Source organism: Pongo abelii, chromosome Y, assembly GCF_028885655.2.
Source record: "Pongo abelii isolate AG06213 chromosome Y, NHGRI_mPonAbe1-v2.0_pri, whole genome shotgun sequence".
NCBI classification, from domain to species: Eukaryota; Metazoa; Chordata; class Mammalia; order Primates; family Hominidae; genus Pongo; species Pongo abelii.
In genome coordinates, this window is record NC_072009.2 from 66865196 (window position 1) to 66891052 (window position 25857).

A 25857-nucleotide genomic window follows, 5' to 3' on the forward strand; every position below is an offset into this window, starting at 1 on the left:
CTACAGTGACGCGCGCTGTCCCTGAGCAGGGTGCGTGCTGGGATTGTAGTCCTGAAGCCCTGTGACCAAAGGGCTGGAAGGAATAATGAGAAACATCTCCCAGAAAGCCCAGCAAGGCGCTCACACCCCTTTCTCTTCCTCCAGTGAGGCGGAGTGCCCGGCGCCCCGTGCATGCTGAAATTGTAGTCCTACAGCGATGTGATGAAAGGGCTGGGAGTGTTTATGGGACTACCTCTCCCAGCAAGCCCAGCGAGGCGCGCACAGATCTGCCTCTTCCTCCAGTGACTAGTGCGCTCTTCCTGAGCCAGAGGTATGCTGAAATTGTAGTGCTGCAGCCCTGTGACTAAAGGACTGGGGTGGTTATGAGACTGCATCTCCCAGCAAGCCCAGCGAGGCACGCACAGCTCCACGTCTTCCAACAGTGACACACACTGTCCTTGAACACGCTGCATGCTGGGATTGTAGTCCTGCAGCCCTGTGACAAAAGGTATGACAGTCTTATAAAACAACATCTCCCAGCAAACGCAGTGAGGCGCGCACAAACTTCTCGTTTTCCAGTGATGCGGGCTGTCCGTGAGCCAGTGCATGCTGGGATTGTAGTCTTATAGCACCGTAACCAAAGGGCAGGGAGAGGTCATGAGACTCTATCTCCCAGGAAGCCCAGCAAGGCGCACACTGCCCTGCCTCTTTCTCCTTAGACTAGTGCACTGTCACTGAGTTGGGTGCATGCTAGGATTGTAGTCCTGCAGCCCTATGATCAAATGGATGGGAGTGTTTATGAGAATACGTCTCCCAGTATGCCCAGGAGGTGCACACAGCCCTGCCTTTTCCTGCAGTGACTAGCGCACTGTCCCTGAGCTGAGTGCATGTTGGGATTGCAGTCCTGGATCTCTGTGACCAAAGGGCTGGGAGCGTTAATGAGACTACATATCCCAAAAAAGTACAGCGAGAAGCGCAAAGCCCTCCCTCTTCCTCCAGTGACATGCGCTGTCCCTGAGCCCAGTGCATGCTGGGGCTGGAAGTGTAGTCCTTCAGCCCTGTGATGAAAGGGCTGGGAGGGTTTATGAGAATACAACTCCCAGCAAGCCCGGCGAGTAGCACACAACCCCGCCTCTTCCTCCAGTGACGCACAAATTCCCTGAGCCCGATGCTGGCTGGAATTGTAGTCTTCTGCCTCTTCCTCCACTGACAGGCACGGTCTCTTAGCCAGGTGCATGCTGGGACTGGAGTCCTGCAGTCCTGTGACCAAAGGGTTGGGCATGTATATGAGAATACATATCCACCAAGCCCAGCGAGGCGTGCGTAATCCCGCCTCATCCTCCAGTTAAGCGCACTATCCTTGATCTTGGTGCATACTGGGATTGTAGTGCGGCTGCCCTGTAATGAGAAGTCTGGGTGTCTTTTTCCAATTTATCACCCTATCATAGTTCACAGTACACTTTTTTAAACATTTTATTTCTTCGAATTAGTACTAATGTCCCACTTTCATTTCTTATTTTAGTATGTAAATATGCTGTTAATTTTTTTGCGTGTGTAGCTGAAAGTTTACCAATTGTTAATTTTTTGAAGAACTGAGAATGAAATTTTGGTTTTTTGGAATTCTGTTGTTTGTATAACCTGTATTGCATTTATCTCTGCTAAAATCTTCAATATTTTCTTCTTTCTCTTTGCTTTGCATCTAATTTGGTCTTATTTGTCTAATTTACTAGGTGATAAAGTGATTATTCATTTGAAATCTTTGTTCTTTTTAAATGTATTTTAGCTGCAAACTTTTCATCTTAGCACTGTTTTTGCTGTTTCCCATAACTTTTGATGTTTTGTTTACTTTTTTCTTCCTCTGTAAGTATGTTCCTACTTCCTCTGTGATTTCTTCCTTTACTTATTGGTTGTTTAAGGTTATGTTGTTTATACAATTTTGTAAACTTTCTAGCGTTTCTTCTGTTATGGATTTAATTTGAGATCTACTATACAGCCCATCCTGGAGAATTCCCCATGTGCATTTGAGAAGAGTGTGTACTCTCTTTTGTTGGATGGAGTATAATGTATATATCTGTTAGATCAAATTGGTTCATTGAGTTAGTCAAGTCCTCTATTTCCTAATTTATCATCTATCTCATTTTTCTATTCATTACTCAGAGTGGAGTATTAAATCTTCAACTATTATTTTAGAACTGCCTATTTGTCCCTTTAATTGTGTCAGCTTATGCTTTCTATATCTAAATGTTTTATTATTAGGTGTGGGTTTAAACTATTTCTATCCTCCTGCCAAATGGACATTCTATGACTATATGATGTCTTATTGTCTCTTGTAACTTTTTAAGTCTATTTTGTCTGCTATTAATATAGTCATCCGTAGTCTCTTTCATACTATTGGTATAAAATAATTATTTTCTTCCTTTCTTTATAACCCTCAATTCCTGTGGAAAGCTAACAGCTGCATTACTTAATTTAAAAAGCAGAGAAATCTTAAATCAATAGCTTAATGTTTGTAAAAGCATTTAAATGGAAATGAACTACACAGTCCACCAGGAACAAAGGATATGAGTTGGGTTTGAGAATAATCATGCCAAAAAGCTCTAGGAGGAAAAGCTGCTGGGAATTAGGACGGTGTTAATGGTCTTCGGGATCAAGAAGGAAATGGGGAAATGGGGATGCTCAGGGTCAGGAACATGCTTAGGAAAAGACCCAGAAAACCCTAAGCTCTCACCTCTGTATTTTAAAGTCTGCACAATTAGAAAGTAGAGGGGCAAGGAGAGTTGTAACTTTATGCTGATTGGTAAAGCCATCTCCAACACACATACATAGACCCCAGATGAAAAAATCAGGTATTTATTTTTAGTGAGGGTTAAAAAAATCTGGAGTCTTACTATCCAATTAAGGTTTAGTGAAAATATTCAGGGAGATTTGCGTTGATCAATTCATCCTGAGGTCAAGAAAATCTTGATTTTGACATTTGGAGCCTCCAGTAAAGGACTAGCCTCCACCTAGATGTGTTCTTTGGGGTTTTGGACTCAGTGACACACTACCGGTTACACTGATTTGAAAGTCAGCTAAGAGCTTGCTGCAGAACTCCTGCCAAACTCAGTTTCACCCATAGAGGGCTAGAGCATCCCCAGCTGGTAGAAATTTTGTGCCTCCTTCAATCCTCTGAAGCAAAGCTGCTGTTTCTGTGGGGCCCCCAATTTACTGAGAATTTCCTATATGACTGGTCCTGATTCATAGATGAGTCAGGGAAGGTGAAACCTCATGATGTTCACTGGGCTGCTGTGGCTGTTTAACCTGTGCTGGCCATACAGAACCTGAAATGAGTGGTTGCTCCTCTTAAAGGTCAGAACTCAGGCTTTGGAGTAATTGCACATATTATATCTGTTTGGTTGTCTACAATGGAAACTGTAGACTGTCTGAATGTCTTCTGGGCTGCAAACCGGAAACAATCTCAGATGCTGATCTAACTGGGTCACTCATCTAGAAGTCCATGGTAAGTGTTTGTTTTCTAAAGAGTGACCACAATCAAGCTGCAGATTGAGCCTAAATCTGTGTCTAACGCAGAGTCTAATACTGCAAGCCAGACTTGGGGTTGCTGGTGAAAGTTGACCTGTTTGTCTCATGGTTGAACAATTCCTAGACCATGCCTAACAGAATAACCAGAAGTGGACTTTTGGCCCACATCTTGAGATATCAGTCACCAATGTTGACATCTTCAGCATAATAGTCATCTGACTCCAGCCATACCATGTGTCCCTTGAAGCTAATCTGTGCCATCATTTAGGCTTTTGAGACCAATTGAGCTCTGACTTCGTGGCATTTTTCACCACATGTACTAAAACAAGCCAATTCTATGAAGTTCCCTCCTTTTCCACACATGTTGGTTAGATAATTTGTTGATTAGGTATGGTTTATTATCTCTTCCTGATTGCCTCCAAGATAAGGATGAAATGGTTGGGGGATCTAGGAATCTATTTCACAAACTTGGAATTTCATGCTAATAATTCCTGGGTGAAATGTCTTTCTTTCCCATAACTGCAATTCTAGGCCAGCCTGGCTTGTGTACCCTCTGAGTTGCATCCCAGCCTAGTAGCAGTTATGGGACTCCAACTTAGTTCTGGTTAAGTTTTATGTAAATATTCTTGTCTCTATTTTACCTGGCTCTACTAGATAAAATGTCTAGAAAAAAGTAGAGGGCGACTAGAATAAAGGTGAGATTATAGGTACCGGAATGAGACACACTGATTCTGTGGAGGTAGAGGGAGAAAAACAACCTGGAACCTGGGGAATGAACAACTCAGACCTCGGAAGCTATGGGAAATGGTGGGATATTAACAAATTTTTTTCTTTCTGAATAACCCCTGGTACAGCCCACAAAAGAGTCTGGAAATACTATTGGTTAGATCAGACGGTAAGGCAGAGGCTGTGGATTCAGCTCCTTTTGGTCCCCACATTACCCTTAAGAATCCTTTGAGACTATTCTATCTCTCTGTGATGTAGGCATGGAACTCTAGTGGGCAGTGGGCACTCTTGGTGCCAATGGTTCAACGCCACAGTTTTTCAGATGATGGACAACCATTGCTTTTTCCTGAAGAGACTTAGTACCCTGTGGCTGAGCCTAAGCGGGACGCTAGACAGCATTGATTGCATTTTCTTCTTCCTCTATGAACTGGGATTTCTCCTTCTGTTTTTCTACCACCTAGAGATGAATCTGCATTTGTCAATATTTAGGTAAATCAGAGACATAAATCAGGTAAGGAACAATGGACACAGCTTCTTCCATAGCTGGACTCTTGCCTATTTCCCTTCGCACTTTATGAGATCAATTATATTGGCACAGGGAGATACACTTAGATAGTTCTCTCAGGAGCAATTAGAGAAGGATACTTCTAGAGAAGCTGGTAGGACAGGGCAGGAGGGCCAATGAGGATCAAAGCTTCTGTACAAATTTTTGAGCCTAGTTGTGTGTGGCCAACGAATCCAGGAAAGATCCCAGATCCCTGGAAGTGATTGTTAAGAGAGGATCCATTAGATTAGAACGCTAGGGTGGGTGTTCATCCGTCACCTTCTGAGTCGGATTTTCAGGGTTAAGACTGTGGTAGGGCTGCAGAGAAATGCTTGCCTGGGAAAGCCTCTGATCAAGTGCAACATAGGTGGCTCCGGCACAGGGAGAAGTCCTCTATTTGAGGAACATTATACTTGTGTGGATGTGTCTGTGCTTTTCCTCAGCAGAACCCCACTGACTGAATGATTGTTTGAGAATTACGAGTAAAGAGCCCTATATTACTTCGATTTTAGTAAATATTGGAACAGAAACAAACATTTTTATCTACTTTCAAATTGAATAACAGCATGAGCAACATCCAGGGAAATGTCACAGGAGGAAACTCCGGGGCCTTGCTCATCCCCGGAAAACTTGAACATCGTGATGCAACCTATAGGGTTAACCTTATCAACACTTAGTTTTTTGCCAAATAGATTTATCTTTATAAAAAAATATTTTCATTGGACCTTTATTTTGATATATGCCATGAAGAATAAATCATTTATTTCCTTTGTGATAAGAACATCACATTTTTACACCTCATGTATAAATGATGCCATCCCCCATGTATTTTTTATTGCTATGGCCTGAATGTTTATGTCCCCTTCCAAATTCATATGTGGATAATTTTAGGCATGAGGCCTTTGCGGAAGTGGTGAAGCCAAGAGTTCTTCATCTTCATGAATGGAATCAGTGCTCTTTCAAAGGAGGTTGAAGGGAATGCCGTTGTCCCGTGTGCAAGATGGTACCATCTATGGGGAACAAGGCTCTCACCATATACTAAATTTGCTGCTGCCTTGATCTTGCACTTTCCAGCCTCTATAACTGGGAAAAATACATTTATGTTGTTTATCCTGTATCCTGTCTAAGGTATTTTGTTATAGCAGCCAGGATGCACTGTGATACTTTCTTAGGCACTTTGGTCTATTTCTGAATTTTTAGTTTCAGTGACCTATGAGTTTTTTAATCAATCAAGGTTTTTCACACTGCTTGCCAGTCTTGTTTTTTTTTTTTTTAGAGTTTTCTTGTTTATTCTTATTTGTGTTTTTATCTATATAATATTTTATAGTAATGTGTACTTGCAATATTTAATGTTATAAATATAGGAAAAAAATTGAATTTATAAATAACTTTAAGGACAATTGATGTTGATAATATTGAGTTTTTCTGCCTAAGAATATGATACAAACTGTCTATTTGCTTATGTCTACATTCACATATTTCATAAACTTTCTATGTTTTTTCTCATATTCTGTACATATTTTTGTAATATTTATTCCTAGTTTATTTTATTCTGCTAAAAAGTAATTTGAGACACAATGAAATTGTAAAGTGTTTATTTGAGTAAGAGCAATTGAAAAATTATAAAATATCAGACAGAAAGATATTCAGTGATTCATTGACAGTGTAAGAAGCAAGTATATATTGGAAAAATGTAGAAACAAAGAAATCATTTGATTGGTGGTAGCACAACTTTTTTTATTGTTTTTTGTTTGTCTGTTTACCTTGTTGAACAGTTTCTATTTATATAAGGTCGTTGGCTGCACCGGATTGGTTGACCTTCATTTCTGTTTTTTGAATAGGCAGCTACAAGAAATAATTTAAGTTTTGCTTATATTTGCAAATCAAGCAAGGTTGAGATCACTTATGAGACCTAACTAATTTTGTCTGCTCAGAGATTATTGAGACATGATCTCCATTTTAATTTTCTTTAACAAATTTCTCGTACTTTTACTTTCTATTCAAACTGTAACTTATAAATTATTATTGTTGTACATATGTAGGCCCATGTTGTGTATGCTTTGAAGACCTGTCCTCCTTTCAAACTCATTTGAATTATGTTATTATAAAATTTGCCCCGTTTATTGGAATTATAAACTGCAATCCCCCAACTACAAGAGGTATGAGCTCTGAGGAGATAAGAATAAAGATGAATCAGAAGTGAAAACAGTTCTCCAACCCGCACATGCAGTAAAAAACAAATTTCAGATGGATAAAATGAGTAATTATCTAAAATTTAAAATATCCTGTAAACATTAATGTTTATCTCATTACTATGTAATATGGAAATTACAAGACAAAAAAATCCAAAGACTTATTGTTTAAATATAAATGAAGCTTTTTATATGATGAAACAGTCCATAATTTAAATGTAAATAGCCAATAGGAAATATATGAAATAAAATAAAATTATATGTAAAAGTGACAATGCCTATATTAGATTTAATACTATCTTACAATAAAATAAGTTGAAACCTACAAAATGGAAGAAAGTTTAAAATTAGGGAGATATTATCAGCCAGGTGAAGAGTAAATACATATGTCAGTAAGCATTTAATGTATTTTGTCTTAGATTTTATATGAAATAATAAAAAGTAAGCAAACCAATAGCAAGGTAATTTCACCCTGATTGATTCAAAATGAAAAAATATTAATAATTCTCCATTAGAAGTTGGATTTATGGATTGGCCTCATGCTGCATTCAAGGCACTTTGGCCAGGACCCAACACTCATTGCCAAGAGTCAGCAGGCTAGAAGTTTGCTTTTAAGATGTTTCCCGGCCTGCGACCAAGACACTTTGTCCTTACTACTTCTTCAACTCTGACATAGGTTTTGCTGATATAAATGCAAACCCAGCTCTATACCTACCAAGCATCTACGTGGCTAGAGCTGCAAATGGAGCATTTAGGCACTAGGCAAGAGGTCTTCCCAGGTTTCCAAACAGACTTTCTAGAATTTCCGAAAAATACTGACATTGTCTTTTTCAGACCCCATCTCCAAAAGAGAATCAGAGAGGCGGTCTGGAAGCCATTTAGAATCTCCAGCCCCCAACCTAGTAGCAATGGACTTGGATACAAAGAGGCAACCTTCTGACCTCAAAGACACCTGCCCAGATTCTGGGCATTGAATTCTTGCCTCCCTAAGAAAGATCTCATCTGAGTCACATCAAAGCCCACACTCTTCTTCAACGTTCACCTTCCAGACACGTTCCAAAACAGCGCCTCAGAATTGTCTTGAGATGAAACAAAAGGTGATGAAGCTCCAGGTTTGGAATACCTGCCTCATTCCTCACTCCTGAAAAGTCTACACCTGCTGGTTAGAACTCTCACACCTTAGGAGCCCGGCCTCTCAGAGTGCATCCCCTAACAGGACCTCCTGGCCTTTTCCTCCTTGGAGGAGAGTGCCCAAGAATACAGAATACATGGCCTCCACTCTCACATGACTTGATTGACTGATGAACTGATGTCTGAGGAGGAAAAATATGTAGGGAACAGCCTGGGTCTTGTGAATCCCTGTTCCCCAGCTATGATGTCTGTGCAAATGGAGGGAGAATCCCCACGTATTACTGGGTGGTAGACAGACACTGCCTAATAAAATTAAGTAAATGTAAGGTGACTTGAAGTGGAACTTATCATATGTCATATAAAAATTTTAGTTGGTGAACTTTAAAAACAGTCACAATTTGTAAGGGCATTCAAATATAATTTTAATAGGAAGCTATGAAAATTATCTGCACTTGGTATGTAAATGATTGAGTTAGGGGTAACTATCTGAAGGTATTGAGGTTGATGATATCTGCTACTTAATTTCATAAGACATTTACTTGCAAATGGTTGTCATTTTTGCTCTCACTATATGAAAATTTTTTCTTGCAAAGAGCATTTCTATGAAAGAAAAACTAGAAATTTTGCCAATTTTGGTTATTAAAATGATAAAACTGGTTTGTTATTCTTAACCAAATGTTCTTACAGATAGCACATACTACCCATGGTTTGATTGTTTTTTGTGTTTTTTTTTCACCTTAGGTCAATTGCCTTTCATTTTATTCATCAAACTGTATTTACTGTAGACAGACATTGCAGTGGTCATGTGCGCCCTATGGATTTGTACTTTGTTAGAAATATGAATTCTCAGGCCGAGTATATCGGCTCATGCCTGTAATCCCAGCACTTTGGGAAGCCGAAGGGGGTGGATCACCTGAGGTGAGGAGTTCAAGCCTAGCCTGGCCAACATGGTGAAACCCCATCTCTCTACTATTTACAGTTCACATTGTGCCTTGCAATGAATATATATTTTATCCAAAAAGCCTAAAAAATAATGAAATTGGAGTGGGAATGGCTGGAAGTATAGGTGAAACAAAAATGACACATGACTAGTAGCTGTTAAAGCTTGGTGACTGGTCTGTTATACTTTTTTTGTATTGCGTATACATTTTTAATGATGTGTAATAAAACACTTGTACAAAATGACAAGTTTATCTGCACTTAGCTCTTAAGATCTTGGTTACCTTTGGAAAGGAGAAAGTGTCAAGGGCATGAACAAATCTGATTCTTAGATACACAAGTGTATTTATTTTGTAATAATTCATCAAGCATTCCATAAATGTTTTGTTCCTATATTGCTGTATGCATGTTATACACCAATAAAAATTTAAATAGTACATATTTTCATAACAATCCTAAATTAATATTTTAGAATAATAGTAATGTTTTGTTTTGTTTTAAAGTGGGGCATGTTCACTCAGGACATCATCAAGTGTATATTAATGTTCCAAGTTATTTATTTATGTTTTAAATTTTGGATGAGTCCCTTAGGTCTTTTAATTTTCACCTCAATACAGTAAGTAGCATGGTTTTAATTTTTTGGAATGCAGCTTTGTTTTCAGAAAGGTTCTCCCCGAAGAATGATGCTCACCCAGGCCAGGGTACACAGCACAGTGACCCGTGCACAGGTTGCACTGAATACACAGGGCACTGGGTGAATCAGGAACAGGACGAGAAGCAAGCCTGGGTCTGCAAAATATACATTGTAGGAAAAGCAAGTAAAATTGGAAGGTCACAATTCAGCAGCAAACGTTTTTACATTCATTTGAGAAATCAATTCTAACAAAAGCTGCTGGTTAAAGCCACGATTTTGTGGCTTGCCTACATATTGTAATCACCTGCACAGCTTTAAACCGTATTTTTTTCAGACCCAACTCCAAGGATTCTGATTTAATTGATCGGTTACAACTTCGATTTTAGGGATTTTGAAAGTTTTCCTCCCCGCAGGTGATTCTTTTGTGGCAGGAGTAAGAAGCGCTGGATAGGGGTGAGGGATGCTTTAGCTGTGAGAGATATCCATGTACACTTCAGGATTTGCCCCATCGCATATCTGGAGTTCGGGGTCTTAGAAAACATTCTTGCCCTGTTAAAAATTAAAGGATGGCTTCAATATATAGTTAGCTGTTTGGCTACATTGCCGTAAAAGAAAATGCCTTTCCAGAGATCAGTTTTTTGAGACATGGTTTTGCTCTGTCAGCCAGGCTGGAGTGCAGTGGTGTGATCACGGCTCATTTCAGCCTTGACCTCCCAGGCTCAAGTGATCCTCCCCCTCCAGCTTTCTGAGTAGCTGGGTGTGAAGGCATGCACCACCAGGCCTGGCTAATTTTTCAATTTTTTTTTTTTTTTTGTAGAGATGGCTTTCTCTATGCTGCCTGGGCTGGTCTCAACCCCCTGGCCTCAAGTGATCCTCCTACATCAGTCTCCCTAACAGTTTGACCTACAGGCACAGGCAAGCATGCCGCTGTATTTACTAAAATGTAGCTACTAGAATATTTAAAATTCACATGTCCCTCACATATTATTTCTTAGAGAATTGCCTCCTATTTGAAATCTTAGGCTGCCTGCTCTAAAGCCTGGATGTGCCAGGAAAGTAAAAAAATTGAAATTTTAAAATAATTGTCATTATATTTCTTCCACATATGAATAACACATATATATTATTCATAAATAAAAATAATCTTACTCACCAATGTAAATGCAACTATTTTACAGGCAGGGCTAGTGTCCAGTGCATGGTGGAAGCCCTGCCCTAAAAGGATCCAGGAAAAACCTATAATTCTTGCTTTATTCAACCCAGTGTCAAATCACATATGTCACCCATGGCCTAAGGGGGTGGGGTGGGGAATTGAACTATATCCGATCATTGGTGCTGGAGTGGAAAGTATCTAATCAGGTGCACAGCTAGAGAAGAATGGGCAGCTTTTTGGATCTAGGGAGGCCTTGGCCTGTCTCTCCACTCAGAGCTCAGGACACTAGAGCCACCTCATCATAATCGCCTTTTTTTAGTTGTTTTAACACTCCAAAAGAGAACTAGTCTTCTCATGCATTTTCCAAAAGTGTGGCAAGTAGATCCTCAAATCTACCACTCTGTTGCCCCAGCCTACCTCTGGCTTGCAGTCAGATTTTAAATTTCCAGTTCTTTCCTGACACTTACCAACACTAACTAACATTGTGTAACTCACAACATTATCAACTCTTCTTTATAGTACATTTTAGACACACTATTTTAAATCTTCATTTTTTCAAAAAGCAGTCTTAAAAAATATTTTTCATTTGTAAATATTTTACAGGAGATGAAAGCAGATAACAATCCCCTGACACTTCACAGTAAAAAAAAAAAAAAAAAAAAAGAAAACATTTGTGCCCCTGTCTTTAATATTCCCTTGACACAGACACCCCATCAGAATGTCTTTGGGTTGAGGTTTCATTTTGGAAACTTCACAGGGCAATACATCCTCAGCTATCTTGTGTTATTTTCTTGGTTTTGAGTTTTGAAACTGTTTGAGGATTCCCCAAGATGCCAACAGTGGCCATGACTCTTGAGGTGTCTAGTAAATAGCATCCCTTGTGTCATCTCCTCTCAGGGAACAGCCCAAGGTATGGGAATGCAGCCTCTCTGTGGAGTGGTTGGATGCACTGTACCTGGAAGGAATCTCCAGGTATACCCTTGCGCTAAAAGCAAACCCCTTAGGACATTAAGATTTTCTTATCACAACGCTTAGTGTCCATTCCTTAGAGACACATTGCAGTCCAGGCAACTGGATGCTGATACTGAGGAAAAAATATTCTTAGATTGGTGAAGGGAGAGAAAGTATTTCAAAAGACAAAGAAACCCAACCCAGTGAGGCAGTGCAAAAACCCGCAAAGTAAAATGCACCTCACAGACACAGTGGAGCACAGCATAGCGGCTCCTGGTAGGACGCTCATGACCCACATCACTGAACCAGATGGGAGCAGGGAAAATATCCCAAGTCATAGAATGGCTTGACTTGACCCTTGGGTCACATATGTCTTTGTTTCAGTTGGCATTGACACCTTCTAATTTTGTCACTTTGAAAATATTATTGTATTTATTTTAACTTCATTTTTTCATTAACTGTAAATTATGTTTGATCAGTAGAGCTTCAAATGTATGAAAACATTTATAAACACAATTAAGTTGGTGAATTTTGAATACAATTAAGTAGTAACATATTTCATTTGTTAAAAATTGTTAACTTACCAATTTCTTCAGCAGAATGAGTGTAGTACCTTTCCCAAGTCTGTTTTTTATTTGTTTGAGAGGTGATTTGAAGCAGAATCTCACAACTTTCTCTTGGAAATACTACCAGGTGTAAAGACAGGAATAGTTTCTCTTCCACTACAGTGGTAGGAAATGAATACATATCCACAAGCAAGTGAGGTAGATTAATTGTCAAATTACATAAATTTATCACATCAGTTATTCTTTTTTTCAAAACAGAGAACTTGTGAAAGTGAATATCTCTGTTCAATATGCCGCCAGCTGGGTGTCTGAGGGTAATGCTAAGATTTAGGAGCTGAGACTTGTACCTACTGGAAGTGTTCACATATGATTAATTCTTTACTAAATGACTTGTTATGAACATAATTATATTACATATTTATTTTCTGAAAGGGATAGATACTTTGGCTTTTCTTGATGAGTTATAAGATGTAAGCCCCTTATAATGTTTTTATTTTATTTTATTTTTTAGATGTAGTTTCACTCTTCTTGCCCAGGCTGGAGTGCAATGGCACGAACTCGGCTTACTGCAACCTCCACTTCCCGGGTTCAAGCGATTCTCCTGCCTCAGCCTCCCGAGTAGATGGCATTACAGGCGTACACCACCACACCCGGCTAATTTTGTATTTTTAGTAGAGGCGGGGTTTCTTCATGTTGTTCAGGCTGGTCTCAAACTCCTGACCTCATGTCATCTGCCCGCCTCGGCCTCCCAAAATGCAGGGATTACAGGCATGAGTCACCATGCCCGGCCATAATTTCCTCTCTTTTATACCTTAGATTTGAATTATTTTTGCTGGATTCTTCAAACATGAAGAATTTTTTAAATTGAAAACTAACTGAATGACTCTAACTGGTAAGTAGAGGTCTTAGACCATTGACTAAAAGCTAAAGCCCACCTTGATCCTGCAAAAGGGGACCACTGAAGGCCCAGTTGATTATTCCTGGGTGTCTGCCCTGCAGGTGTCCAAGCCTGCTCACACCAACCATGGAAGGAGCCTTTGTCACTGCCAGAAGATATAGAGCCTTGGTAAGCTGGAAGTTCACAGGCAGATCCAGTTGAGGTTGAGATAGAAGAAATGTTGGGAGATTCTTTCTAGAATGGAATTGTTATTGTCCTGAGACTGTTTCTAGACTTGGTCTAAGAAGTACCTAAGAAGTATGGCAACAAAGAAAAAGTGCAAATGAGTAGAACTTTGAGGATATCAAAGGTTAGGTGGAAAAGGGCTTTATTTCATAGGGAGGAGAAAACAAGTTTACAAAGAAGGTAGGAAGGGAAGCACAGGATGGAGGGTAGCAAAATCGGATCCCAGATAAGGTAATGTTTCATCTTGAAGTCAGCCTGTTCTTAGGCAGGGGTATGTATAAATAAGGGTTGTAGGTTTGCTGAGGCTGTGGGTGAGTCAAAGTTCACAGGGTGGTTGGAAGAAGAGAAACAAGCAAAATTTTTGTAACGAGTACTTTGTTTTGACCACTGAAGACTAAATTACTGAACGGTTGTTCATTTTTAAAAATAGGAATTTGCAATCTGTGTCCATATTTGTGATAGGTTAAAAAAAAACAGAGGAGAGCATCCTAAAAGTCATAATGGGAAGCACGTTTCTCTTCACTCAGCTGTTCTTTGAGAATACAAAGAATGGGGGAATTTCTTTAAATATACCTATTTCCAGGATTACCTTCACCCACAACTGTTCCTTGCCCTAGACATCTCTTCCACTTGTCTGTTTCTGAGTTATATTTTTATAATAAAGTGGTAAATATAATTAGAGTTTTTTGTTAATTTTTTTTTAGTAATTCTGTCAAATTATTTAACTTGAAAAGGGGTTTATGGGAGTCTCAGATTTATAGAAGGTAGCTCAGCAGTATAGGTGGGCTTCTGGGACATGTGACTGTCCTCTGCAGTGAGAGCGGTGATGTGAGACTGAACCCTGAATTTGTGGGGTCTGTGCAAGCTCTAAGTTGTGTCAGAATTAAATTTTGGGGCAACAAATGGGTGTTGGAGAATCAGTGGGTTTTCAGGGAACTTTACACATTGAGGATCAAAAGCATTGTACAAAGAGAGACAATGTGGGGGCCTCTGCTGGAGAGAGACTCCAGGTGTCTCAGGGAAGGTAGGCTCTGCTCTGCACACAGCCTGCTACCCCATGCACTGCCCTGTGGTTCCAGGCATCCTCCCAGGGTGAGAAGGACCAAGGACTCTGAGGGAAAAAGTTCTGAGAACAGATGACCTCTGCCCTCCTGCCAACCTGAGGCCACCACACGTTTTTCACCCACTGAACATACGCACTGAATGTTGATGTGGTCAAGCCCCTCCCAGGACAGGACTTCGGCATCAAGATTGTTGCCACGCTACCTTTCCTCATAGACTTTCCCACCAAAAACCCACACACGTGCCTACAAGACCCCTGGCATATGCTCTATCTCAGACACCGTATCTGCAGGGGCAACCTGGTTTTTTCACCATCCCAGGTTTCTGTGCCACCTGATCATAATCTTATCTTCGTGTATGGACATAGAAATAAGTCAGAACAAAGTTTCACCTAGGTCAGTATCTGTAGCATGAACCAGTCCTTCCATCAACCCTGAACTGTCTCCCAATTGTGGTTTCTTAATAGCAACTTACCCTCTTTTACCTTTTAGTTCACCTCAAACCCTTTTTTTAAGTGCACACAGTGTGCCCAAGGTCACCCCTCAGTTGCCTGAATCCAGCACCTACTAAAATCCAGATGCCCAGTAGTTCAAGACCATGGGCCTAGACCAAGTTTTTGCAGAAGGAAATACAAGTTAGAAATGAGAGGCTCTATTCTCCCATTTGAAAATAAAAAAAAATATATTTTTCTTTTCCCTTTTCTTAAACAATGTAATTTAGAAAACTTTTATTATTAATTTTTTGAGATAGAATCTTACTCTTTTACTTAGTCTGAAGTGCAATGGCATAATCATAGCTTACTATAACCTTAACCTCTTGGGTTTGAGCAGTCCTCCTGCCTCCACCTCTCAATTACCTAGGACTATAGGCATGCACCACCATGCCGGGCTAACTTTATTTATTTATTTATTTATTTTTTTTCAAGACAGTGTCTTGCTCTGTGGGCCAGGCTAGAGTGTAGTGGCATGATCTTAACTCAATGCAGCCTCCGCCTCCCAGTTTCAAGCAATTCTCCTGCCTCAACCTTTTGAGTAGCTGGGATTACAGGCCCACACCAACATGCCTGGTTTATTTTTTATTGTTATTATTTTTAGGAGAGAAAGGGTTTCGCCATTTTGGCCAGGCTGGTCTCTAGGCCCTGACCTCATTATCCACCTGCCTCCGACTCCCAAAGTGCTGGGATTACACACGTGAGCCAACATGCCCAGCGATATTTATTTTAGTTTATTTTTTTATGGTGACAGAATTTCACCATGTTGCCTGTACTGGACTCAAACATTTGGCTTCAAGAGATCTTCCTGCCTTGGCCTCCACAAATGTTGGGATTACAGGCATGAACCACCTTGCCTGGCCTGGAAAACTTTTATATGTACCTTTTTTTCTCTGCTTCTTTGAAATATAAGCAAATCATTTTAACAGCTAAATAAGCCTTTTGCCATTCTTCGTGACAAAAAATTGTCTTTATCTAAGACCTGGAAACTATTGCTTTGTTTTTTAATTAGGCAAAGATTTATCTATTTTTTATTTTCAGTCTTTTGAAGTAGGCACAGCTCAGTACATGTTTTTAATCCCAGTGCTTTGGGAGGCTGAGATGAGGGAATTGCTTGGGCCCAGGAGTTTGAGACCAGCCTGGGCAGCATAATGAGATTCCTTCTTTATAAATAATTAAAATAAACTAGCAGGCCATGGTGGCACAGGAGGCTGAGGTGAGAGAATCATTCGAGCCTAAGAGTTTGAGGCTGCAATGAGCCATGATCCCACCACTCTACCACTGTACTCCAGCTTGGGTGACAGAGGGAAACCCTGTCTCTAAATAAAGAAGTAAATAACAAAATGTGTTTTTCCATACATAAAAATAAGTAAATAAGCAGATAAATAAAATAGACATGGATTTGCTTAGAATAAAGCTAATTAGAAGACAACAGAAAAGTGGGCACCAAAGATGGGCTTCACCCTAGCAAATGATTCCAGCCTATTAGGACACTCACAGAATATTCCCTGCAGCATGACTGACATGACAGTAGAATGTCATCATGTCAGGCTGTACCAGCGTCAGAAGACTAAACACTGTGGGGAAGAACCTCCCTTATGGAATAGTATCAAAAGGTGAGAGCCGAGCTCCTGCCCTGATGGGCTACAGAGATGAGTTCTTCAGATAACACATTGCAGAAACATGCATAGAGTGGTTTAAACTTTTTTGTGTGTAACACTTTCTCCATTTTCCTGCGAAATCCTCGCTAGTAATTATGTTAGCTTTTAAGTTTTGAGGGTCTGGTAGGACTGAAGCTGCATGCTGCAAGAAATACCTGGGGCAGGAAACTAATACAAACTGCAGCCACAGACGTAAATACTCATGGCCTAAAGTAACGTGAAAACAATACAAAAGTCTTTACTGTTATTTGCACAAGTGTGTGAAGAGACTTTCCACATAACCAACTTGCCACTGAGACTAATGAAGGCCCGATTCCACTGGAACAAGACTATGAGTTACTCATGGGAAGGCTGTAGAACAAAGCCCAGAGAGTTTTCATATTTGAGCCCGGGTCCTGGATCTGTCCCGCTCTTCTTGGTTTCTCTCTGTAGAGACCCCTATGTGGCTGTTCTCAGCACAGCCCGGTGCTGGCTGAGGTTGCTGGTTTAGTGCATCTGCTCTGTTTCCAAAAAGAGGGAGGAGCTGGCCACATCAATCCGCTCCTCATCAATCTGAATGCAGCTTGTAAAAAGTGTCTAGAAACCACGCAAAGAAAAGTCAGTGGTCTTCCTTGTTTTCACTGTATGTGACACCTCCATTAGAAATTCTGCTTTTCTCTGCACTCCAGACTGGGTGACAGAGCGAGACTTCACGAAAAAAAAAAAGAAAGAGAGAGAGAGAAGGAAAGATAGAAAGAGAAAGGAAGAAAGAAAGAAAGAAAGAAAAGAAAAGGAGAAGAAAGGAGAAAAGAAAAGAAAAATTCTGCTCTTCATATTAGGCACATAAGGAGAATCTGTATAAATCTCCATCAATGAAGGAAGGCAGAGGACAAGTTAAAGTCTTGGAATTCACATCTGAGTACACAGACTCTTTCTCCAACTCTCTTCTTTTTATTCTGCCAGCTATGGCCTGAGTATGAACATGACAGATACACAAGAGTTCCAACATCTGACAATCTACTTCAGTCCAAGAAGAGTGCCCACTCTCTTGTTACCCCTACAACTCATGGTACTAAGAAGTGGTGTGGGACTGCCCAGATGAGTTGACAAGAGAGGCCTTGCGTGGAGGGACCTGTCCTGGCCTGCCCTGTGTTATTTGTAGGTGCACCCAGACAATAGCCCGGGGCATCAGGGATGAGGACTGAGTTGACATCTGGGTTATCAGATAAGACTTTTACATTGAGTCTTTGTAAGGCAGAAACTCAGAAATTTCAGGACACAATGAAAGAATATCTCAATCTCTTGAGCATCTCTCACAAACAGAGATGGATACAGAGCTGTCTCAAGAATGTGGATTCCTGGTTTCTTAACTGCTGTTGGGTTCTGTCACTAATAAAGTGTGTTAAACTCTTCAAGGTTCCATCTACTGGGCCCCTGGTTTCTGTAAGACCTACCCAAAGGCCCCACTATGGTACTGATTGCTCAGTCTCCTCTTCCATGTCAACTCTTTATTTGTACACAATTATGCAAACACAACGTCCTCTTAATTCCCTGGAAAGAAATAAATGCAGCCTGGGTTCCAGGATAGAAGAGACAGCTGGAACATTACCTTGTTTTTCTTACCATCTCTGGGACCCAATAAAAGTCACTGTGTATTCGAGGCTTCCCCAGCCTCCTAGCATGCACAGTGGGGATGATGCTATCATCTACTTCCTAGGGAATGGATTAGGTGTATATAAGATAAGACATAAAAATAATGATGTGGTGTCACCTGTAGATGATGCACACACTTAGAGATGGAAGCATTAGGAGAATAGGTGGGAGGTAACACGGGCCACAACTCAAACAGGACTGGGATCTGGCAGGGTGATCTTGGGAATGTCACTTCTCCACTGGGCCTCACTTTCATTCTGCTCCAGTACGAAGTTGAAATTAAATGTAGATATTGTCCTCTGGCATTCATATAGTTTAGCTGTGTGTCTCCACCCAAACCTCATTGTGTATTATAACCCCCAGGTGTTAAGGGAGAAACCTGAGGGGAGATGATTGGATTATGGGGACGGATTTTCCTCATGCTGTTCTTGTGATAGTGAGTGAGTTCTCACGAGATCCAGTGGTTTCACAAGCATCTGGTATATCCCCTGCTCTCAGTCACTTCACTTGTCAGCCACTGTAATTAGAAGGTTTCTGAGGTGCCCCCCCAATTATGTGGAACTGTGAGTCAATTAAACTTCTTTTCTTTATAAGTTACCCAGTCTCGGGTACTTCATCATAACAGTATGAGAATGGACTAATACAGGAATTCAACTTTACAGTGCTTTCTCTTTATATTTAGAATCATATCCATGTGCCTTATCACGCCTATGACAGGGGAAGTCTTCACAAAGTGTCCCAGAACTAGGTGGTTAGTGACTCAGTTTTCTATTGAATAAAATGGCCTACTGCCTGATGCCAGTAGTATGGCCCTTCGGTTTTGAGGAAAATATCATCTTGCAGGTTGGCCAACAAGGAGATAGGAGTCCAGCTCAAATTTGTTTTGTGATACTGGCTTTAAGTCAGTGATTAGAAAAGGCCTAAGAAGTGGGTTCTGTAGGGGATTGCTGGAAGGAAAGCAGGAATATGGAAAGTCATGAAACATACACAGTCATCTCTTCTTGCTTCCTCACAGGTCACATGCAAATTCAGGGAGAGTTAGTATGAAACACACAAAGGAAATTTGGGCTCTAACATCTGCAAACTGATTCTTCATGGACTTCAGTTGGCCATATTGGTTAGAACAATTTCAGCCAATGTTTAAAAATCTCATAAGCAGATGCAATTTTAGTGTTTCAACAAGCCGTTTCCTATTTTCATTCTGAAGATCTGTTTTTTAAGTCATTTTTTTTAACAGTGTAGGGGTTACAAATTCAGCTTCTGTCCAATGAAATACAGAAAAGGATTTCAATTTTGTATTACCTCAGGCTGCTATGCCAAAGAACAATAGATAGGCAGCTTATAGACAACAGGACTTAATTTCTCATACTTCCAGAGGTTCAAATTTGAGATCAGGGTGACAGCAGGGTTGAGCTCTGGTGATGACTCGCTAATGAATGTCAGACTGCACACTTCAGGTTTTATCCTCATTTTGTAGAAGGAGGGTGAGAGCCCTCTGCAGTTTCTTGTATAAAGCCAGTGATCTCTATATGAGGGTCCCACCCTCAGGGGTTAATTGCATCCTACCTCCTTATAGTATTACACCGGGGGTTACAATTTTAACACAAATATAGAAGAAAATTTATTGTAATTCTCAAGTTTTTTTTTCTGTCTTTGTTTTTGTTTGTTTGTTTTTGTTTTTGTTTTTGTTTTTGAGACACAGTTTCACTCTTGTATCCCAGGCTGGAGTGCAGTGGTGCGATCTCGGCTTATTGGAACCTTCGCCTCTCAGGTTCAAGTGATTCTCCTGCCTCAGTCTCCCAAGTAGCTGGGATTACAGGCATGTGCCACCACACCTGGCTCATTTTGTATTTTTAGAAGAGACGGTGGTTTCACCATGATGTCCAGGCTGGTTTCAAACACCTGACCTCAGGCGATCCACCAGTCTCAGCATCCCAAAGTGCTGGGATTACAGGTGTGAGCCACGGCACCCTGTCAAGATTTTTTTAAATCTCTCATTTTTCTACTACTGGGTTTTTCCTGTTTGCGCCCTCGATCTTTCTCTCTGTCTCTTTTTGTGTAAACCTTTTTGTCTAATTCTTTCTCTCTATTGTATTCCTCAAACACAGAAAGCAAGCTCCAATGTTATGAGATGCTCCATGCAGAGACCCACATAGCAAAGACCTTAGGGGGTGCTCAGACCAGTAGAGAGAAGGAACATCAGGCTCTCTGTCCACACTAAACCCTGCCAATTTTCACACGAGTCAGCTTAAAGGCTCATACTTTCCCAGTCCAGCTTCAGTTAAGACCACAGCCCCAGTCTCCTAAAAGACCTGAAGGCAGAGGTAGCCAGCTGAACTGTGTCCAGATTCTGGTCCACACAAATTATGAGATATTTTATGTCGTTGGAAAGTCCTGAGTTTTAAGGCAATGTTGTCAGAAAGGAGTAGATATCTAGCCTCATCTCCCAGGTCCTAGGATTCTCCATCCCTCTGCTTATATCTTCCTCAGGGTGTCTGCAGCCAAACTAGTTCCTTTGTAACCTCTGTCAAACTCACACCTATGAGTCTCTTCACTAAGGGTGGCTTCTCCCTGACACATGCTTGTGCAGATGCCTTCCTGTTGTCATCCTCATCATGGATTAAAAGTCACCCCAGTGAGGCCTGAGGTCCTCCCATGGAATAATTTTCCAGCTTTTCTTCCCAACAATCTACTTTATATTATAGTCCTTGCTCTTTTCTTTCACATATACTTGCTTTAGTATTTTTGTCCAGCTGTCCTCAGACGGTTTGGTCCTGGGTTGGGGGGTGCAGGCATGATGTAATAATTTTCTGTACCACATGTTGGACCCACCAGGTTAGCTGGCAAAGGGTGAGCGCAAGAGAAAACAGACTGGCTGTGGTTATATGGGGGATCTCTAATATCCCTTCATCCTTTCACCGCATGATAATTTGGAGGTCACTCATAACAACATGAGGTGTGTGACTCTTACTTGTTCCAGCTGCTCCAGTAAAGCTCAGTGGGCACCAGAAACAGCAGGCTGTAACCACCTCCAGGCCATCACTAATACTACAGCCCCATGCAGGAGCACTACGGAACAAATCAGGTACCTTGATTTTTGTGTCCTCAAGACACTGGTTCTTCAAGGTCCTAGGGGATAAAGTAGCAAGATCTGAAGGTCCCAAGTATAATGAGTGACCTAGGAATCCCGTTTTGCCCTCTCTTTGCCTCCACCTTTTCGGTTGTGCTATTTACTCATGAAGTATCCTCCACTTATCCAGTGAAATCATTTCCTACCACTTTCAAATGAGGACCTTAAGAACCCAACAGTAGCTGGGATTTTCGTGGACTTCAGCCTCGGAGTCCAATGCTCTGGCACATTTAACTCTGTCTCATCTTCATCTACACAAGAAGCCTCTCAAGTAGCCATGCGTCCCTCTGATTTGAAGGACCTGCAGAGAGTGGATGCATTTTTGCAGTCTCAGAGCAAGAATGCAGGCAGGCAGACACTTAAGAGTAGGTGAAATCATCGAGGTCACCCACTTCAGGCACTCCTTTTTATGAGGAAGAAAACAGGCTTTCCTGTAGGCATAGTCTACATTAAGCTGAGGTGGAGCATAGCTCATTTTACTTCCAGGTGCCCTCAGAGCTGGATGCAGAACCCCAGTCTTGTCATCTTGAAACTAACATGGAGAGGTCCCCAAGTGAAAAGAACTCTGGATCTGCTCATTTTCTGTGCCCTTGAATGTGTAGCTACAGACTCTAATTTGCAAAACAAACCTGATAGGTAGGACGGAGCCAAGGCCTAGGAAGCTGGAGCCCTCCCTAATGCTCTGGAGCCTGCCTACCTCCCGAGATCTGGACCAGTCCCTGCCTCTTTTGGGACATCAATTTCCCAATTGTAATGAGAAATTAAATGTAAAACTGCATAAGCATATGCTCTGTGAGAATTTGGTGCCAGAGTCCTCAATACTGGATGATTATTGGGATGGGGTGGGTTTGGGCCCCATGGGTTCTCAGGCCTCCTGTCATACCCAGGGTTGTAGATGTAGAGCTCTGGACAGCCAGGTCTTCTTTCCTGAGCCAGCTGATTACAATACAATTGACCAAGGGCTCTCATCTTAAATATGGTTTCACAGGATAACCCACATTCAGCCACCACCTGCTCTGTGCTTCCTATATTTTGGGGAGCTGATGAAAACCCCAGAATATTGAGGGAGCCCAAGAAACTAGACTTGTGGGCCTGGAGAAAAGAAAAAAAACACTTTTCTATTTCTCCCAAACTGTAGAATCTCTTGTGAAATATTTAACTTTGATTATGTCAGAGCTTGATAATATGTTCATGTGTTAACAGATGCTTAAATTTATTTTTTCTGTGACGTGTGGGATAAGGTCTTTGCCATGTTTTAAATGAACTTCTAAAAGCTCTCTTCAGAGTGGAGACGTGAGCATCTTTGTGATATAAACTGCACAAATATGTTGCCAGTTTTATCTTTCTGTTTTTGTTAAAATGTTTTGTTTTATTCTAGTTTGGATGTCTTTTCGGGTTTTGTTTTGTGGCTATTTATTACTACAATGTAACTTCTCCTCTATTTGAATGACAGGTTTGTACATTCTCAATAAAATATTTTGGTAAAATCTTTGTAAATACTGTGTAGTCAATTTTACATTACATAAACATAAAACAGTCAAGACTATCATGATGAAAAAGAAAGACTGAGTTCTTAAAAAGTAAAATACGAAACAGCTAAAGTAGAGTGTAAAGGGAAACTTATAGCACTAAATGCCCACAAGAGAAAGCAGAAAAGGTCTAAAATAGACACCGTAACATCACAATTAAAAATACTAGGGAAACAAGAGCAAACAAATTCAAAAGATAGCAGAAGACAAGATTTAAGATCAGAGTAGAACTGAAGGAGATAGAGACACAAAATCCCGTCAAAAAATCAATGAATCCAGGAGCTGGTTTTTTGAAAAGATCAAGAAAATAAGTAAACTTCTAGCCAGACTAATAAGGAAGAAGAGAAGAATCAAATACATGCTAAAAGAAATGATAAAGGGGATATAACTATTGATCCCACAGAAATAAAAAGTATCATTAAAGAATATTATAAATACCTCTTTGCAAATTAACTAGAAAATCTAGATGAAACGGATAAATTCCTGGACACGTATACCCTCTCAAGTCCAAACCAGTAAGATGTCGAATCCCTCAATAGGCCAATAACAAGTTCTAAATTTGAGACAGTAATTACAAGCCTACCGACTAAAAGAAGTCCAGGACCAGACGGATTCATGTCCGAATTCCACCAAAGGTACAATGAGGAGCTGGTACCATTCCTTCTGAAACTATTTCAAACAATAGAAAAAGGGGTACTCCTCCTTAACTCATTTTACGCGGCCAGCATCATCCTGAAACCAAAACCTGGCAAAGGCACAACAAAAAAAGAAAATTTCAGGCCCGTATCCCTGATGAACATCGACGCGAAAATCCTCAATAAAATACTGGCAAACCGAATCCAGCAGCACAACAAAAAGCTTATCCACCACGATCTAGTCAGCTTAATCCCTGGGATGCAAAGCTGATTCAACATATGCAAATCAATAAATGTAATCCATTACATAAACAGAACAAATGACAAAAACCACATGATTATCGCAACAGATGCAAAAAAGACCTTTAATAAAATTCCACACCTCTTCATGGTAAAAACTCTCAATGAATTATGTATTGATGGAACCTATCTCAACATCATGAGAGTTAATCATGACAAATGCAGAGGCAATATCATACTGAATGGGCAAAAACTGGAAGCATTCCCTTTGAAAACCTGCAAAAGAAAAGAACACCATCTCTCCCCACTCCTATTCAATATTGAATTGAAAATTCTGGCAATCAGCCAAAGAAAGAAAGAAAGAAAGCGTATTAAAATAGGAAGTCAAATTGTCTCTGTTTGCAGATGACATGATTGTATATCTAGAAAACCCCCTCATCTCAGCCCAAAATCCCCTTAAACTCATAAGCAACTTCAGCAAAGTCTCAGGATACAAAATCAATGTTCAAAAATCACAAGCATTTCTATACGCAATAATAGGCAAACAGAGAGCCAAATCATGTGTGAACTCTCATTCACAATTGCTACAAAGGGAATAAAATACCTAGGAATCCAACTTAAAAGGGATGTAATGGACCTCTTCAAGGAGAACTACACACCACTGCTGAAGGAAATGAAAGAGGACACAAACAAACGGAAAACAATCCGTGCTCATGGATAGGAAGAATCAATATTGTGAAAATTGCCATATTGCCAAAGAAATTTATAAATGCAGTGCTATCCCCATCAAGCTCCCGTTGACATTCTTTACAGAATTAGAAAAAAAAAACTACTTTAAATTTCATATGGAATCAAAAAAGATCCTGCATAGACAAGACAATCCTAAGCAAAAAGAACAAAGGTGGAGGCATCACGCTAGCTGACTTCAGACTATACTAAAAGGCCACAGTAACCAGGACAGGATGGTAGTAGTAAGAAAACACAGGATCTTACTCTATCTCCTGGGACAGAGTGCAGTGGTGAAATCACAGCTCACTTTAACCTCAAATTTCTGAAGTCAAGCAGTCATGCCATCTATGTATCCTGAGTAAATATGACCACAGTTGTGCACACTACCACTCCTGTACAGTTTCTTTAAAAAAAATTTGTACAAACGGAATGTTGCTATATTGCTTCGGGTGGTCTCAAACTCGTGGTCTCAGGCAATCCTACTGCCTCAGTCTGAATGTGCTGGCATGAGCCACCATACCTGGAATTTTTTCTCTTTTAAGAAAAAACGACTTTAAATAATTAATAGGAAAATAAAACAAAGAAAGGTATTGCATAACGATAAAGGGTTCAATTCAACAAGAAGTCTTATCTATCCTAAATGTAGATGCACCCAACTTTGGGGAACATAGAGTTATACAACAAGTACTGCTAGACCTACAATAAGACTCAAGTAGACACACAATAATAGTAGGGGAATGCAACTCCCCACTAAGTGTTTGGCAGATCATCTAGGCAGAAACTTAACGAAGAAATTCTGGAGTTTGATTTGACATTTGATCAATTCAAACTAGTAGACATTTATAGTATATGCCACACATCATCTATGGAAAGTAAATTCTTCTCATCTGCTCACAGAATATACACTAGGATTGACCACTTCCCAGCCATAAAGCAATTATCCATGCATTTTTTAAAAATTAAAATTATGCCAACCATACTGTCAGACTGTCAGACCACAATGGAGCAAAGATAAAAATCAATACCAATAAAATCTCACAAAATTACAGAATGATATTGAAATTAGACAACTTGCTCCTGAATGAATTTTTGGTAAACAACAAAATTAAGGCAGAAAATTTAAAAAACTTTGAAATAGATGAAGAGACACAATATAACAAAATGTCTGGGATGTAGGAAAAGCACTGTTAAGAGGAAAGTTGGGAGTGCTAAATACCTACATCAAGAAGTTAGAAAGATCTCAAACTAACAATTTAAAATCACACTTAGAGAAACTAGAAAAATAAAAA

General features: G+C 40.3%; 2 long non-coding RNA genes across 2 annotated transcripts; one reads left to right on the forward strand and one right to left on the reverse strand.

Annotated features, from left to right (window-relative positions):
- Positions 1-95: 95 nt before the first annotated feature.
- Positions 96-9472, forward strand: LOC129053395 (uncharacterized). Its single transcript, XR_008518275.2, has 2 exons — positions 96-487; positions 7798-9472. It is a non-coding gene; the product is annotated as an uncharacterized LOC129053395 (long non-coding RNA).
- On the reverse strand, positions 9359-24529 carry LOC134760941 (uncharacterized). The gene is made up of 3 exons (XR_010139073.1): positions 13273-24529; positions 12356-12493; positions 9359-10216 (listed from the first exon to the last, which is right to left on the reverse strand). It is a non-coding gene; the product is annotated as an uncharacterized LOC134760941 (long non-coding RNA).
- Positions 24530-25857: the final 1328 nt, after the last annotated feature.